Source organism: Dipodomys merriami, unplaced genomic scaffold, assembly GCF_024711535.1.
Source record: "Dipodomys merriami isolate MVZ:Mamm:240054 unplaced genomic scaffold, mDipMer1.0.p SCAF_344, whole genome shotgun sequence".
NCBI classification, from domain to species: Eukaryota; Metazoa; Chordata; class Mammalia; order Rodentia; family Heteromyidae; genus Dipodomys; species Dipodomys merriami.
The window spans coordinates 1,091,810-1,098,722 of NW_027204982.1; the positions used below are offsets into that span (position 1 = coordinate 1,091,810).

Consider the following 6,913-nt stretch of genomic DNA (forward strand, 5'->3'; position numbering starts at 1 on the left):
GATGATGCCTCTACAAGAATGAAGGAAGAGTTCATCCTGCTAAGGACCTATGATAGGTTATCAAAAAGAGAATTCATTCTTCTAGGTCTTCCCTTTCTTTGCAATTTAACTTAAATGATGAAAAACACAATATACTGCTTAGTTACTTTTAGGCTTTATCAGTTTTGAACATTTTCATATGGACCTCAGCTCAGTCTACAATTCCTTCATTATTCTGACCCTGATAGTTTAGCACTATCAAGACATAAGCAGTTTGATTTACAGCATGAGAAGTTATCCACCTGGCTTCCTTGGAAGCAGAGCATAGTCAATAGATAACATTACTTCTGGTGGCTTACTACATCTAATGCTTTCTGTAATACATATCACATTCTGTTTAGTATTAAAAAAAACTGCTGGCTAAACTCAAAGTTCATTCGTAGTTTATGTTAAGTATTTCACAAGTTTTATGTCTCTTAGTTCTTAAGAAAACATTTGCTATGATTCTAATGTTATTACTATTTTAAAGTTGAGAAAAATTGTAATTAAAGGCACTAAGTGCATGGCCCAAAGACACACATTGAGGAAGGAAATGAGTCAAAGTTTCCAAAAACCTTTCAGCAATACAAAAACGGTAGGTGAAATCTCTCCATTCTCTTACACTCTCAATTCAATATTCATATTGTCCAATAAATAATAGCATAGCAATTATTGCCCATAGTAATTGTATTCTGTCACATTCTGTCTTCAACACAGATTGTGTTGGTGACATTGGGTTATCGTGCACAGAGCTGAGCTTATAAATTGAGGTCCAAAGAGAGGAAAATTTCTTCTGTCCCACAGTTCCAGTATCCTTTTAAAAGAAAGTACTAAAACTTTTAAATATCATCACTTACTCTCTTTTAAGAATCCCAACATGAAATAAATTCACATATAATCACTCCAAAATGCTTTAAAAGTAGGAAATGATAAAACATGCCCCCCGTGAAGTAAATTTTCTTCTACTTTTAAAATTATTCTGAAAGCCTTGTGATGGTGGGTCACACCTGTAATCCTGTTTATTCTGCATATCTACTCAGGACCCTGAGAATTATGGATAAGAGTTGGAAGCCAATCAGGGCAAAAAATCCTAAGATTATTTTTCAAAAATTTAAATAAACTAGCAAAGGTCCAGGAATGGAGATGTAGCTCATATAGTAGCTCACCAATCTAGAGAGGAAAGGCCTAGCAAGACCATGAAGCCCTGAGTTAAAACTCTGAAGCACACCAACATGCAGGCATGCACAAACACACACACACACACACACACACACACACACACATACACACACACACACTCTAAACATCCTTGGGTCAGTCTTTTCCATTAATTTCTTTTTTTTGTTTGTTTGTTTGTGTGTGTGTGTGTGTGTGTGTGTGTGTGTGTGTGTGTGTGTGTGTTTTAATTGTGAAAATACTGTACAGAGGGGTTACAATTACATGTGCAAGATAATGAGTACATTTCTTATCAAGTATTGTAGCCTCCTCCTTTGTTTCCCCTTCCCATCCCTTCCCAGCCTCCCCCCGGCCCCCCACCCAATCCTCCCCCCCATTAATTTCTTTGTTAACAATATTATATGGGTAAAATAAAATAAACTTTTCCATCTCAGAACATTTTTTAATGTTTTTATTGTAAAAATACTGTATAGCCGGGTTAAAGTTACATGAGCAAGGATATGAGTGCATTTCTTATCAAGCACTGTTAACTCCTCCTTTGTTTTTCCTCTACCATCCCTTCCCCTCCACCTCCACAAGCACACTTTTCATCCCCACACCCCCACACCCCCCAACATATTGTGTTGTGCATCTCATTGTTACAATGGCTCAACTTTTATATCTATTTAAGCATTTTGATTTTTCCCTTTCCTTTCCCAAATTAGAGAAGTGTATATACAGGATGTAGGTGCACCAACATTAAATCCAGTGAAAACAGGGGTTATACTGTGGGGGAGGACCATATAAAAAACAAAAACTAAACACATCGTACATGATAAATATGTTAGTAACAACAGTAAGAAAGAATAAAAAAAAACACTTCTGTCCTTATCTTGGGGTTCATTTAGCTTAACATCATCTTTTCTAGTAATATGCATATAGCTTTTGATCTTTTCTGCTTATCCCAGTTTTCTGCTTATATTATTTATTGCAAGTAAGGGATACCTTGGGGCATATGTTTCTTTGGACTTGGCTTACTTCAGTAAATATAATTTTTTTTCCAAGTCTTTCCATTCCCTAACAATTTGGGCGATGCCATTCTTTCTGATGGAGGCATAGAATTCCAATATATATATATATATATATATATATATATATGTATGTATATATATATACATATACATATACTATATACATATATATGTATATATGTATATATACACATTCCAATCTATATTTATATTTATGTATATAAATATACATATATAAATATATATACATATATACAAATATATATATACATATGTATGTATGTGTAGATAGAAAGAAACATACATACATACATATATACATACACACACACACATACACACACACACACACACACACACAATTTTCTTGATTCATTCATTTACTGAGGGGCATCGGGGTTGGTTCCATATCTTAGCTATAGTAAATAATGCTACAATAAACATAGCTTTGCTGGTAGTTATAGTATGGTCTTGTTTGATCATTTTTGTGAATGCCCAAAAGTGGGATTGCTGGGTCATAGGGGAGCTCTATGTGGAATCTTTTGAGGAACCGCCATACTTCTTTCCAAGTGGTTGAACAAGTTTTCACGCCCACCAAGAATGGAGTAGGTTCCCTTCTGTCCACATCCCCTCCAGCATCTGTTGTTGTAATAATGTGGAAATCTTCATCAATTTGCATGTCATCCTTGCGTAGGGGTCATGCTAATCTTCTCTATATTTTTCCAATTTTAGTGTATGTGCTGCCAAACTGAGCACAGAACATTTTGGAATTGATTTTTCTAAAGTAGATAATTCAACAAAAAATAAGTTCAAAAGACGTCGTGAAATTTTAGAACCATATATTTCTTAAATAAGCACACATTTAAGAATAAAGTCAAGTTAGATATGTCAAAAACAAAATAATTCCAGATATTTGTTGTTCAAGTGATGTGTAAGGATAGAAATTCATTATTCTATACATGGCATCTGTCATAATGAGCACTGTAGCAAGTGCTAAGTTTTGTTAAAAGTTTTATTGTTTTAAATATGTTTAATATTTGGCATTTGCTTATATATGCCAAAATTAAGACTGTTCGGCAGGTCATAAAACTTTTCCATAAAGTATTTAAGATTTATGGTAGCAGACATATACTACTAAGTATGAACATTTCAGAGTTTTTAGAAACTTTACTATGAGAAGTTACAAAATCTGTGTAAAGAAACAGTGAAGAGTTACGATTTTAACTACACAGTTTCGGTTAAAACTTGAGGGCTTCCTTTTCATGTTAGTGAGGAACAAATGATGATATAAGCCATATACAAATGATGAGATGAGCCATAAAGAAAGAGTAACCTTAGTGGGTAACTTTGAAGGCTACTCGTAGCCTACAAAACTCTTGTGAACATCATAATCTTAGTCAGTTTTAAATGTACAGGAATATGAGTAAATAGTAAAATCTAATATGTAAAACACTTCAAAAACTGGAAACACTGGTGTTTGGTTTTTATTTTATTAACCATTAATATTTAATTATTAGTTTTTTTATTTGTAGCATTGTTTTCCTTTTTGTAATAGAATACAACTTTTCATAACTCATCATCAGGAGGTACTTTGAGAATGTTACTGGGATGTCCACACCATTTTTTATAGGTGCATGTGAATGTACAAAGAGAAAAATTAGAAACAAAATATTGATTTAAAATTTTCTAAAGTAGAAATATGAATCAGAAGTGTTGATCAATGTCTACACCTAAAATCTTAGTCCTAGACTGAAGCAGTGTCTTTACAGAATTGAGGCTACAAATGTGAGAGCTGTGTTTTGTTTAGTTTTTTGGTTTGGTTTTTGTTTTTGTTGGGCTTGAACTCTGGAACCTGAGTGCTGTCCCTCAGCTTTTCAGCTCAAAGATGGTGCTACCACTTGAGCCACTGCACCACTTTTGTCTTTTTCTTCTTATATGTTGCTGACGAATCAAACCCAGGACCTCATGCATGCAAGGCAAACACTCTACCACTGAGCGACCTTCCCAGCTCCTGAAAGACTGTGCTTTAAGAAATAATCTAAACAATATTTGCTTTCTGCTTTGGGTTATATAATGAAATATATGAATATCTTTTTATATTTTTGTCATTTTTATAGTTCTTTTTATTGTGAAATACTGTACAGAGGAGTAACAATTACATGGGTAAGATATAATGAGCACATTTCTTATCAAGCATTGTAGCCTCCTCATTTGTTTCCCCTTCCCATCCCTTCGTGTCCTCCCCACTGTCCCCCCAACCAAAGGTGTAAAGTTCTTTTTTCGACATAAAGTATTGTACATCTCATTGTTGAAATGGGTCCTCCTGTATCTCTGTTTTAAGGATTTGTTTTTTTCCCTTCCCCTCCACATACACCAACTTCATATATAGTGAAACCAGGGGTTATACCATAGGGGAGGGACATACAAAGCAATAAAGACATAATTTTATAAATATGTTAGAATCAATCACATGAAAGATCTCTCTCTCTCTTTTTTGTCAGGTGTGGTGCTTGAGCTCTAGGCCTGGCAGCTGTCCCTTAGCAATTCAGCTCAAGGCTCATGCTCTACCACTTGAGCCATAGCTCCACTTGTAGTTTTTTGGTGTTTTTTTTTTTATTGTGATTAAGTGATTACAAAGTTTCCCAATTTTCACGGTATTTTGGGATGATGATGCTCATTTAAAGTCACAAACTCATTCTAACTTTCCTAGAGCAAATTGTCTATCACGGTCTGTAACATATAATGGTGTACACATATACACCATACATGTGATCAGCAGCATGGGGTTATTTAATAGTGGTTCGACCAGAGGAGTGGAAGTTCTTTGTTTCTTTCTTTCTTAAGTCCTTCTGCGCGGGTGATCTGCAGGCAGCCCCCTTTGTCTCTGGGACTCCAGCAGCCCCTGCTGGACTTGTTCGACACCAGTAAGCATTGGGGGAGGAGTCTTCGCACTTCTCTGTTATGAAGTTCTTTTTCTCTCTTTCTTTTTTGTTATTTTCCACCTCCTGTGTTTCTATGGGTGTTCATCTTTTTGTTTTTGTCGATCTCTTAGGGAGATTAAGCTTAGGAACTCGAACTCTCTTTTTGGTTGGGGAAAGCTGTGGCGTTTCCCTACTGACCCATTGCCATCTTGGTCCCCCCTCCCATTTTCATACTTCTAAATTTATACTAACTTCAGCCACTTTATCCTTTTCAAAGTCATGAAATAGCTCTGAGAATTTGCTTCTGTGAAGATTGTTTTTGCATTTATTTCTTCTGCTCTCTATCCATTCCCTACTCTCCAGTTAGAATAATTTCAAATAGTAAAAATGAAAAAAGAGAAAAAAATCATGGTGAAAAAATAGATGTAGAAAATTCACTGGATTTTTCTGACTACTTCAACCAATGTGAACTATTGGGGAAAACATGTACACCTCATTCCCACTGGTACTCAAAGTCTCTAGTTAGGCAATTCTGATGAAGACAAGGAACTAGATGAAAAAGTGAGGAATGGTATCATTTACTAGAAAAAATGGAGAAGTATCCAAGCAAATTTCTTCATTGGGCTGTTGAAAATAATCGGCTTACTACAGTGCAGGGACTACTTTCCAAAAAGGCCACTCATGTGAATACTAGGGATGATGATGATTATAACTCTCTTCATCAGGAAGCCTACAGTGGACACTTAGACATTGTCCATGAGTTGTTGGCTCAAGGCAGTTGTTCATGCAATAACTGTGAATGGCTGGACACCCCTGCATAGTGCTTATATGTGGAATAATACCAGAGTGGCTTCTTTCTTACTTCATCATGATGCAGATACCAATGCCCAAACTTAAGAACTCTTGACAACTTTGTATCTTGCTGCTGGGAATAGAATAACAAAGGTATGCGGGATCTCTTTCTATTGAAATATTATATCAAACCAGGTCAAGAACAACTTGGAAGAAGCTGCATTTGATATTGCCAAAAGGAAAAGTATGTATCACTACCTCTTTGAAGTTGTGGAAGGCTGCAAATATTTTTCTCCTAAGTCATAATGGTATGGTTAAGTTTCTTAAATTTCAAAAATGCCAATCCAACTTTGTGTCCGTACAAAATATTTTCACACAAAAAGCCACATTAATATCTTACTTCAAAAATTCATGGATTCCAGGCTATTCTTCCAAGTGAATTTCCGGACTTTGATGTCAAAATATATTCAAGATTTGTTTGTATACATCAATAATGATGTATACAGAGTTTGTGATTTTTATAATCAGAAATAATTTTAACTTATCTGTTGAAATGAGTAATACAGAAACTAAAGATATTTCTATTTCTTGTCTGAAAAAGGATATTTTAATGTAATCTGTATTCTTTTTGTATAATATCCATAATCTATTTCATTCTCTCCTAGATATAATACTTTTAATTCTACATTTTTTCATAATATATAGGTTCATTAATAAATGTGTCATTTCAGATAGCATTCCATATAGAAACAGTTTAAGATTCCTTTTTTTTCCCTAGGTCCTTATAGTATTTTATTTCTTTGGGATAAAATGAAAATGTTATCTAATTTCAAATGTTTTGTAAAGGTTATGCTATGTAAAGGCTTTTCTAAGGTGATGATTTAAGACACTGATGTCAAACTAACTTTCAATTCAATGAATTACATGTATCGTTACAACTGTATTTTTGTAATCAATTTTTAATAACTGTTTTTCATTTCTTGCATCTGAAGAATG

General features: G+C 34.5%; 1 non-coding gene across 1 annotated transcript; it reads right to left on the reverse strand.

The window, feature by feature from the left end:
* Positions 1-2,853: 2,853 nt before the first annotated feature.
* Positions 2,854-2,960, reverse strand: LOC138803628 (U6 spliceosomal RNA). Its single transcript, XR_011364992.1, has one exon. It is a non-coding gene; the product is annotated as a U6 spliceosomal RNA (small nuclear RNA).
* Between the last annotated feature and the right edge of the window lie 3,953 nt (positions 2,961-6,913).